Source organism: Sinohyriopsis cumingii, chromosome 4 (assembly GCF_028554795.1).
Source record: "Sinohyriopsis cumingii isolate HCF-2022 chromosome 4, ASM2855479v2, whole genome shotgun sequence".
Taxonomy (NCBI): Eukaryota; Metazoa; Mollusca; class Bivalvia; order Unionida; family Unionidae; genus Sinohyriopsis; species Sinohyriopsis cumingii.
Genome location: NC_142964.1, coordinates 60,274,082 through 60,285,901, shown reverse-complemented (window position 1 = coordinate 60,285,901; position 11,820 = coordinate 60,274,082). Strand labels below are relative to the sequence as shown.

Genomic DNA, 11,820 nt, shown 5'->3' with positions numbered 1-11,820 from the left:
AATATCCGTAGTGTACGAATTAAAAATTATCTAACCTGATTGATAGTATTATTTGTATTCTGCCATCTATTATTAAGCATTCTTCTATAGGAATCCAGGGATAGCACTTTCCACTCTGTCTGGCGTATATTTATAATTCTCTCTCTCTCTCTCTCTCTTTCTCTCTCTCTCTCTCTCTCTCTCTCTCTCTCTCTCTCTCTCTCTATATATATATATATATATATATATATATATATATATATATATATATATATAATTTCATGAGGGCTTTAAAACTTTAATGGCATGTAAATTTGTGTTGGTCACAGAACCAGAGGAAAAACTGAAAGTGTGTCGGAAAAACATCACATGGAAACAACTAAATGTACACATGAAAACGTGATGAGGCTACTACGATATAAACAACGTCCGAGCAGAATATTAAATGACAACACCGAAGAAAAAGAGAAAGAAAAAACCCACTACAAATAAGAAAGTTGATCCTACTTTATCTCTAAAAAGTAATTATCACCCTACCCACTCCAACAATACAATGTACAAGACTGCACGCTATCCAATGAGATTAACATAAAGTTAAAATTAATCACATTAATGTTCATGCAATTACGAGGGCATATAAACTTCTATCGAATTCTGTTTACAGTAGGTATATCAACAACACAATCAGTTATGCATTTTTTTAAATAAATATATTCTTCACCTTATTTAAAATATTTACTGACAAAACAACATCGCAAAGTTAAGCAAGGTCAGTTTATGGGAGGATGAAATAAAATTAATTATATATTTCATTGTGTAGACATAGGGATATTCAACGTGTAATTTTCACCGAACTGTCAGAACTTTCATTTAACATTTAGATGTAGTTAAACATAAAATGAAACAATTTGGCGTTAGATGTAACTGTTGTAACATTCCACCACATAATAATTGGAGATACATGCATGAATAGAAAGAAAGGAGTCTTAGATAATTATATATACCATAGGGTACGATATGTATAAAACAGAACATTTTAACAGAGGGAAAAAATACGTAGATTTGGTTGACGGTACTGGAAGGTTAAGTCGCCATGCAGTGATTTTAACGATAAAGTCTGTACACATGAATCTACTGGCTGGCGCCTTTGTGCTAGATAGACCTGGTATGACAAGGAGAAAGGTATTACAAGAATAATCAAAGTGCCAGATCATATGCGATTGTCATTTTATGTACACAAGTTCAACACAGAACATCTATTATACTATCTCCACATTATCGAACACTGTTTAAAAGTTATTAGAACTATATAAAAGAATCAAAAGTGAAATCAAATTGTTCTTCTGGTGGTAGCGTCTTTATATTATTGATAGAGGTAGTTAGGAAAACGGGTAGTATCATTGCTTATATTATTGCTAGACGTAAGTAGTGTACTGACGTAGTTAGGAAAACGGGTAGTATCATTGCTTATAACACCAACTTAAAGATCCACAACTCGTTGACATTCAGATTTGACCCAACCATCAATACTGATGCAGAAAAGAACGACATTCCAAAGGCTGAGAATCTGTAATATTACCACATCAAGAAGAGAACGGATTATGGTGTTTATATTGTCAAGATGGCGGAGTATGTGAATAACATATCGATTAATGCGATTGAGCCTTATGGCACAGAAGAACAACACGACAAGATACTCGGACGTACAAGTGACACGTGACAATAATGAAGTATGGACAAAGTCCAATTTAAAAACGTTCAAAACGTATTACTGAACCTGAAATAATGATTTTTACAGCTACTATTGGCTGTAAGAGCTGCTATATAGTTGACTTTTTCAAATAGTTTACGAATTTTTCATTTCGCGATGGATTACAATTTAGCTTACTCTTCCTTGATGCCATTTCTACGCCTTTCGATCAAAAATGAAATTTAAAAAACCGCAGTAATTATAAAACAAGCAAAGCAACATTTAGCAAATTTCTATTCAGCTTAGAGTAGAGTTTTGACCATGGCAATAGATCACAGAAAACAGATTTCTGTATTCATTCCAGCCTTAAACCGATCAGTGTGTGACGTTTTGAGTTGATAGTTGATACATAACGTATTTATCTTTATTTTTCAGGTACATAACAATCTTATTACAGTTAGTATTACACGTTTGTTGTCTTTGATCAACTTCTTTGGCAAGGGAAACAAATAATTTTTGTATGGATTTAATTTCTCTAGAATTACTGAATATTCCTTGAAAAGGATATAAGGATGTAATAGAATCTCCAGTCTACTATTAACGTGCAGTTAATATCGTTGCTGTCTAATATTTCTAACATATTTTCTCCTATCGTACCTTGCACTGGATCCACCCCCATTGTACTGTGCCTTTGGCACGGCCTCACCATCCAACTAATTTGTTCATCAGTTGCCATCTGACGTTTGTACTTTCATGTATTAATAAATGGCCGATCCATTGAGTTTTCTTAAACTTTAGATGCATACTGAACGGCTTTGGCCATTACCATTCGTACTCAATTCCAGATTTTGTCTAACCATCATTTTCCAAGTAGCATTTATGATTGGCTTCAACGTCTGTATGTGGTATCATGCTTCTTTCACTTTCACTAATCAGATGTATTTTCTGCTATATGTATGTATGTATGTATGTATGTATGTATGTATGTTTGTATGTATGTGCTAATCATTGTTATGCTAATATAGAAACAAATTTAAGCATTTTGTACGGTTGTCTTTCTGTCAGCCATGACTGTTTCTCTCTGATTATGATAATCTTGAAAATAATTTGTATTCCGGCATAGTGATACCTTGAATCTGTGTATGCATAAGGATTACCACATTGAAATCTAGTTAACATATCATGTCCTTCTTTTTCTATTTCATTTGCTTCAATGGTTCGATATAACATGTGTCAACTATTTATTAAACATCTACACATATATCAAACCCGTGTTCGAATTTCCAAACGTACTTAACATTACTTTACAACATTTAAGCAAATTGCTCCATCAATTTCAACTTTTTGCTGTGGTCTATCAACACGATCAAGTAATGTGTTCCACAGCATCAAATAAACCGCCACCGTCTTTTTTCATATTAATATAAACCCAGTTTGCACATACCCCATTCAAATAAAGGTATGTATGAGATTGCTCTAATTGGTTGGTAGTTTGTTATTAATACAAGCCCAGTTTGCACATACCCCATTCAAATAAAGGTGTGTATGAGATTGCTCTAAGTGGTTGGTAGTTTGATATTAATATAAGCCCTGTCTGCACATACCCCATTCAAATAAAGGTGTGTATGAGATTGCTCTAAGTGGTTGGTAGTTTGATATTAATATAAGACCAGTCTGCACGTACTCCATTCAAATAAAGGTGTGTATGAGATTGCTCTAAGTGGTTGGTAGTTTGATATTAATATAAGACCAGTCTGCACATACCCCTTTTAAATAAAGGTGTGTATGAGATTCCTCTAAGTGGATGGTAGTTTGATATTTATTTAAGTGTAATGGTGGATATTCAATCCTGTCAAAAATATATCTTGTACTTTTCTCTTATATCTGTCAAAATTTGATATGTAAAATGTCACTGACATTATCCATATTTTCTACGTTTAATATATTGTATTGCCTTGTTATGTAATATAACTATAAACTCAATTAGCTCTACCTCCTAGATAGGTTTTGTAGCAATCCTGATCGTTAAGTAAATATCCTTTTACAGAACCATATTGACACATTTTTCGAATTATGATCTTCTTTAAATATGGCTCAGTGTCATAGAATATTCATGCAAATATTTCCCGTTTCCGGCATAGAATCTATGCTTTTTATTACTTTTTTTTAAAATTAAATTTCTAAGTCCTGTCTTTACGATTCTACTTAATTTCTGCCTTTTAATTATCCTTAATTCTTTTTCTATTCCGATGGCGTACTGATGGATGTTTTTAATTTTTCTCACTTCTCTAGGTTTTTGGTCCATCAAGTGTTAAAGTCTTCATTTAGATTTATTTAACTAGACGTGTTTGAATAATATTTATCTAATTTCTATGCGTATGAGTGTCAGTGTTTTACTTCAACCTTTATTGTATGAACACACATCAGTGTTTTATATGCACAAATACGTCATCAATTCAAAACCGAGTGAATCCGGAAATAAGTCACGGTTTGTATTTTATCCAAATTCGGGGAAAGCCATTTTTTTTTAACAAAATGTCAAGATGTCTTATTTACCGAGCTTTTGTACTATTGGCCTTTCAAATCTGTAATCCATTGTTTTATGCCTGGGCCGTATTTCCTTGTTTGCAAACATATGTAGTTCATACAATATGTATTTACCTGTAAAATCTCAGCAGGCGATAGTTTTTTTACCTGCAATTTTGGTAGACTGGTGAAGTAATTTCTTTTCTACACCTTTTTTGATAAAACACAAGTCTGACTGGTTCATTAATTTTTTCAGTAGATGATATACTGATATAACTGGAATTTTAATTTATATAAACTAAGACTTCGGTAACTTAAAATATCTCTAGCTCGGTACGACCAGAATGACTGCTTCTTATCTGTTCAACACATGCTCATCTATGCGACCTCCTAAAACACGAAACTACCTGCAAATCGAACCCAGATTTTGGTCCGACGGCGCTTCAATACTCTACTGTATATGTGTTTGCACGTACGTACGTATGCATGTATGCATATATGTATGCATGTATGTATGTATGTATGTATGTATGTATGTATGTATGTATGTATGTATGTAAAGTTGGATAGATAGATAGATAGATAGAGAGATCGATAGGTAGACAGAGATAGCTAGATTTGTGAGAAGAAATAAATATGCATGCTTACACATGTGTGTATACGTTTAAAGGCAAAGTTCGTTTCGTGCACAGACCATTCAAAATGTTCTGATGAGATTTTCGCTTCATCTTAAAATGATGTTTCCAACACATTTACTTTTTTAAGTCTGCACATAATAACGTTCTTGCTGGTAAAGAAGCGATATTTTTAAATATTGTGAAAGAAAGGTATCTACTGTATCAGTGTAAACAAATACATGTGTTTTCTACATGAGCATATATGGTAATATGTATTAGATAAGCAAAGATACGTCAGGTATAGAAACACATGACATTGGTTTGGAAATCATAATTAACTATAGAAAAGCACCTCAAACTCGGAGTGTTGTCTCGCAGCGGAAATATGAAAAGCCTACAGATTGCCAGTCTTCTCTTGACACTGACAAGTAACTATCTGTAAAATATATGTTCGTTTTTATCCTGATAACGCATAGTGATAGTAAATGTAAGAATGTAAGTCAGTAAGTTGAAGATATGCATTGAGGTATATACAAGTAAGTAAATATATGAGTATCAGGCTACATACATACATACATACATGCATACATACATGCATACATGCATACATACATACATACATACTTTTTAATAAATAATTTGCTGCAAACCTTTGATTCATTGAACACCAATCATGAACATTTTCTGGTAACCAGTTCTTGTCGTTGCTATAGATGCAGATGTGTCACATATTTCATAAACTTGTTACCACTAATTCGTATCTTTACATTAATAAGAACTCGGTCTCAATTATTAAAGTATAATTCTTTCATTTGTTGGCTACTGCCGGCTGGTAAGCTTATGAAATTATTGCTTTTGCCTCCCTTTTTCAGTTATCAAAAATGCTGTGATAGCTGCTCCAGGTAACTTCAAGTGTACTCTCTCTCTCTCTCTCTCGCACACACATACACACACACACATGCGAGCGCGCGCGCACACGCACACACACATCAAATATTGGATAAACATGGGCAAGATTATCCCAATCTTATTGCAGAATCTCAGATGGTTGTATTATATCTGTTCGCAGTAAACGAGCATATATATATATATATATATATATATATATATATATATATATATATATATATATATATATATAGACACTAATGTGTGTGCCAAAAATACCTTTCTGAAACTGATCTACCTGGTTGTTCTGAATTCCTCTAATTTCTATGGGTGACCCAGTGTTATGTATATCTAGATTGTTTTGTAACTCCTGGTGCATTCTTTTACACTTTAACATAAGATTTTATTCATAACACTGCAAGTTCATCTTGAATTTTCAGTCACCTTTTTTTTTTGACTGGAAATTCCATTTACTAACTTCAAATATTGTATAATAAGCGTGTTCGTCATACACTTATTATGAAATGAAATGAAAGAACGTAAGAACTTTAAACCAGTTGCGTGAGACATCTCTGGTATAGAAGAACAAAGCACAGGGAAGAGGTGGTCTTGTGCGTATCGAGTACACTTACCTGACGCATGCATACCTCCTGAAGGGTGAACCTCGACCACAGTGAATATCATGTCAATGTCCACTGACTGAGGAACACATTCTTGTCGAGTGTGTCGACTTCCACGCTACGAGATGTAGGCATATTTATGTCAGTTTTCAGATGTATGATGATGTACCACCAGAGAAAATTTGGTTTATATAATTAATTTTGACGGTATCTTTTAATCATTTTACTGACTTTACATTTTATAGTTTTCTTCTTGTACTTCATATTTGCTTCTGTTTGGAAGGGTTTGTCTGTCAAAACGTTTGTGAAATGCATATTTCGAATATTTACCTTTAGTTGATACAATTTAGCCACTAGTGGGCCGAGATGCCGTTAGGCGCTGCTACAAACATACATTCAAACTGTCTGCTCTCAAACTTGGTTAAGAGAGGAAACTAGTTCTAAGGTATCTGACACTGTCAGAGGTTACATTGTACTGTTTACAGGAGCCACAAGGCCACTGCATACTTATTGCATCTTTCGTATGAGGTCAATTCTAGTGTGTGGGTTTTAGTTAAAACATTTATTTATAAAGTTTGAATATTAGGTTTTTAAAGGCATCGTTGAAACTTTCAAGTTTCCATTTGGGCATTTTATAGTAGCTGAAATGTCAATTCCGTCAGGCATATCTGACATATACTAGTAAGAAATAGTATGCAATCAACGAAACTAGTTTTATTTAAATTAAATTGGCCACATGTCCATGCGATTTTGAGTGTAAACAAATCACTTTCCCAGAGGAATTTTTGCGACAGTACCCGCACTTAACAGGTAATCAAGTGTTTGGTATAATTTACTGCCCGTCTTCTGTACTAAAGAAACATTTATAGTTGGACTAAGTTTGAAGATACACTGGGAAAATAATACCTACACTAGTCTGATGTGAGTTTAAATACTCAATAAACTTGCTAAAGACCCATAACATGTAATTGAATTAGATGTAGATGACTCAGTTCACACTGTTTTCAATGTAGAGTGGCCAAAAGAAGCGTGTGTGTGTGTGTGTGTGTGTTTGTGTGTGTGTGTGTTTGTGTGTGTGAGAGAGAGAGAGAGAGAGAGAGAGAGAGAGAGTGGTCAATGATTATCAAAGCATACATGGAAAAGAGAAGAGATTGTATACCCTTATTAGGATCGACAAATATTTGAATACACTCATCGAATAGCAAAATTACGTGATTGTTCAACTTATTGCAATCATTTCATCCGCTGTTCTAATGCTACTTTGCTGTCGGTATTCACGTGATGTTGGTCACATTATGACAACTAATTGCCAAAAACAAAATCTCGACTCATCCTAATATCTTAAAATGTATTGGCCTGAATGTTGACGCACTTATTTCGAGCAGTAAACAAGTTTGAACTTTTGTTCTTGCTGTTGTTTCTGAGTATCCAAACCATGCCTTGACTTTCCATATTTCATAAGTGAAGTTTAATATCAGTCATCTTGTTTCCAATGCTCTTTCGTCGCCTACTTCCGTTTAGAAGCATCACATCTAGCGATCAGTGGTTTGTCACTTGCTCCACTCGAATTATGCAAGCAGCACCTCTGTTTGTGCTGGCAGTATGTCTTTTCCGCTCAGGTCGTGGTATACGTTATCGATTATCATTTCTTTTGCACAGCAAGCTTGGTAGGTTATCAGAAAGTGGACATTAGTGGATTACTGTCGGGCCTTTTTATTCGTCCTTTGTTATCACAGTTGTGCTACTTTGTGTCATACACGTTGATAAGATCTGGTGTTCGCAAGGTTCCATGTAAGAACTGCTAATATGTACTTGTGACTTTTTCAGCCAGGAACAATGAATCTCGACTTCACGTGGGATTTTCATTCAAGCATATTTTTCGTAAATACCTACTTACGAACGTTATGGTATAATTATATTATCTACATGTTCGTCAGCATCTTCGAACTTGTAAATAACTCTGAGTTTTGTTATGCTTGTTGGTTTGCCCTATTTGTTGTTCTAGAACATGTTGTCCTTTATGCATGTCATTAAAATATGTTACAATTTCCCATATGAGCTCTTGCTATTGTTTAAATGTACATGCCTTAACGTCTTTATTTATTGGTACTTTTCATCTCTTCAGCGTACCAATTGGTCTTGTCTGATACCGCCCTTTTGGTTGTTTCAGTCCTTCGATCATCTCCATCAAAGTCTTTGGTGATTGTACTTCTGCTTTAAGTACGTATTCTAACATTGGCTTTTTTAACTTCATTTCACGGGACACCCATCTCGCTTAGCTCATTCCATTCACCTAGGTTCCTTTGTAGTCTGTGGGTTAATTGCCTTCATTTTGTTGTCTGTTCTGTTGTGTGGTTCCAAGGCTAGTACCACGGCTATTATCACTGTACCTGCATCCACCAAGTTGTTCGTTCCAAGGATGGGAGCCATGATTGCTCAGTGGTTAGCGTGCCGAACATATAATGAATAGGTTGCGTATTAGAATTAACAGTCCGAGTCAGCCGCCGTTGGTTTTCACTTAGAAAATAACTTAGTCCACCTGCTGGTTTGACATAAACTTGCCGTCAGATCTTTCTCATATTGTCAGTAAGAATCGGTGGTATTATTTAGGAAACTTCATGTAATATTTGCTCTGAATAGTTAAATGGCTTATCCATTTTATAGCTGGAAGTCTGATTCTCTGTAGCTAATAATTTTGCAACAATTTTCTTCTTCATTTCTTTCACTCATGATTATAACGCTTCTCCTCGTTACAACCAAAGTGTGTCTACCCTTTACATTTTTTTAAACATCTTCTTTTATGTGGGAATGTAGATTTTTAAGCCAGATTCGTTTGCACTCATCCTTCTTTATTGTTATCGACGTTCTTCTTCTTTTATGTTATTATTATTATTATTATTATTACCATGTTAGGATGCGTACAGGTATACTGTAAGATGGACCCGTGTATATACACAACATGTCCAAGTGGAACCACGTGCAGGTACAACTCTCTCTCTCTCTCTCTCTCTCACGCATACACGCACACACACACGCGCACAGGGATATGCAAAAATAATATAAGATCAAGATTGGTTTATGCGACTAACGGAGCTCAAAACCTATATAAGCAATGAATAACAGCATAATTGATTAGTTATAATTTGTATAGGCAATGATTTCAAAAGTCGCATTTACGAATGATAATAAGTAAAAAAAAAGTATCTACTTTGTATTTGGATCCTCCTAAACACCTTACAATTACATCTGAATCTCTGTATCTACCTTGTTTGACCGAGTTATCCTTTGGATGTTTTTCAACAGATGGATGTTGATGCAATTTTACATTGATACACGAGTGATAGTTTATGCTCTTTCTTCGCTTTTCTTGACGAAATAAATGATAATTTTATGATATAAACAATGTGGTAATGAAGAAGAAGAAAATATTCGAGGAAAGAAAAACACATCCCACAATTATTTCTCTTATTTTAACCTTAAGAGTGTTATTCGGTTGTAAGATAAGAAAACAATAAAGAAATAATCACACAAAACAAATACTACATCTAATGTCAGCACCACTCCTGCTACCACTACTGATATAGGTACTGCTACTACTACTACTATTATTGAGATTATTATTGCTGATACTACCACTACTACTAATACTAGAAGCACTACTACTACTGCTGCTACTACTACCACTTAAACTACTGCCACTACTACTACTACCATTTCCACTCCATTCACAGGGCGAATTATTGCGGAGGATGCAACGCTGAATGTATTGGACACAGCTTCCTCGACTTAGGGTCTTCCAACCTCTAATGAACACAAAATCTCCATGGCGAGGACTTCACCAATACTAAATAAATGCAAATAATAATAAATATGCATGACACTATCAATAGTTTTGTTTACATTTTGCATATCACGTACCTGATGTATACAGACACTATTGCATGCATTCTACAATTTCATTTTGCGAAAGAGATTTTACACAAATTTAAATCCACATATTAACCGTGGAACATGCGATAATTTATTTATTCCTTCCTTCATTCTTACTTCTTTTGGCGATTGAATAAACTAGATTTTAATCCATATTTTCTCTGTTTCTTCCCGTATTTCTTCATTTAATTCTCATTGTATATTTGTATACTCTCTCTCTCTCTTCCTTCTTGTTAGACGGAGCAAAAAATAAACCAGAACTTAGTAAAAAGAGACAAACGAAGGAAGAAGATTCTAAAATGTGACTGATAACAAATAAACTCTAAGTTTTAAATCGATAACTTTTGTTTTCAAATCAAAATAATCTTGTATTTCTTCTTATATATATATATATATATATATATATATATATATATATATATATATATATATATATATATATATATATACACCCGCAGGAATGTTTTATGGTCTAAAATTGTCTGTTAGGTATCATAGATAATGCTGAATGAGAAAGTGAATCATTTTCTTCTCACAAACTTTGCATTATTTCGATATATTAGACTGACGAAAGTGCGGACTAAATTAAAAACAAAAAGCTATATGGCCCAATATACCTGTGAATAAAATGGATATAAGTTCAATGACCATAAACCTTGATATGTTGTCGCATAAAGTTCCAAGAGAGTGTGGACCGCTCCAGTGGCCTAAGTGGTTAGAGCGTCCGCTTCGCATACTCGAGGTCGCGGGTTCGAACCTCAGCCGACTCATACCAAAGACTGATAAAAATGGTACTAACAGCTGCCTAGCTTGGCGCTCAGCACTAAAAGGTTAGTGTAGGTACTGGTCGGCCTGATGTCAGGATAATGTAACTTGGTGGAACATGATGCCACATTTGCTAGACATTATTTTAAACTGTCACACTGAACACGACAGTGATGGCAATATGACAAAAAATGTCAATGCTAAGTTAAAAATCTAAATTACACACACACACACACACACAAACACACACACACATAAACAGTGTGCACTGTTTGCTTAAAATCATACAGAGTTGTACCTGTCAAGACAAAGTAGTTGACTTTGCTGTTCAGTTTCGAACTTGATATTCATAGAGAAGCTGATCTCGTTATATACATCTTCTTCACAATACCCTTCCTAATAATAATAATAATAATAATAATATAAGACCCTTTACCTTTATCAATAATTCAGCTAATGTTCCAACATTAATATAAATGCTTAGCTTATTTTATTCATTTGTATGAGAAGCAAATAGACACACTCACTGCGTTTCACATTATACTCCATTGTAAAATATCAAAATTTAAAATACTATTTTAAACTTTGATTTTAACCTTAAAAATTATTAAATAAAATACAATTGATTTCACAATATATATGTGAATACAGAATAGTTTACACAAACAATCACAGGAACAGAAAACCAGGATTCACAAGATATTTCCAGAAGGATACAATACCAGGATTTACAAGATATTCGCATGGAGACACTTCACTCAACTGTTTTGCTTGCTAATTCATTCTTCTCAAAACAGATCATGGG

At 34.1% G+C, this 11,820-nt stretch overlaps 1 long non-coding RNA gene across 1 annotated transcript; it reads left to right on the top strand.

Moving 5' to 3' along the window:
* The first annotated feature begins 5,089 nt into the window (after positions 1-5,089).
* LOC149801254 (uncharacterized) lies at positions 5,090-10,405 on the top strand. The gene is made up of 4 exons (XR_016420608.1): positions 5,090-5,240; positions 5,685-5,714; positions 9,234-9,303; positions 10,052-10,405. It is a non-coding gene; the product is annotated as an uncharacterized LOC149801254 (long non-coding RNA).
* The last annotated feature ends 1,415 nt before the right edge of the window (positions 10,406-11,820 follow it).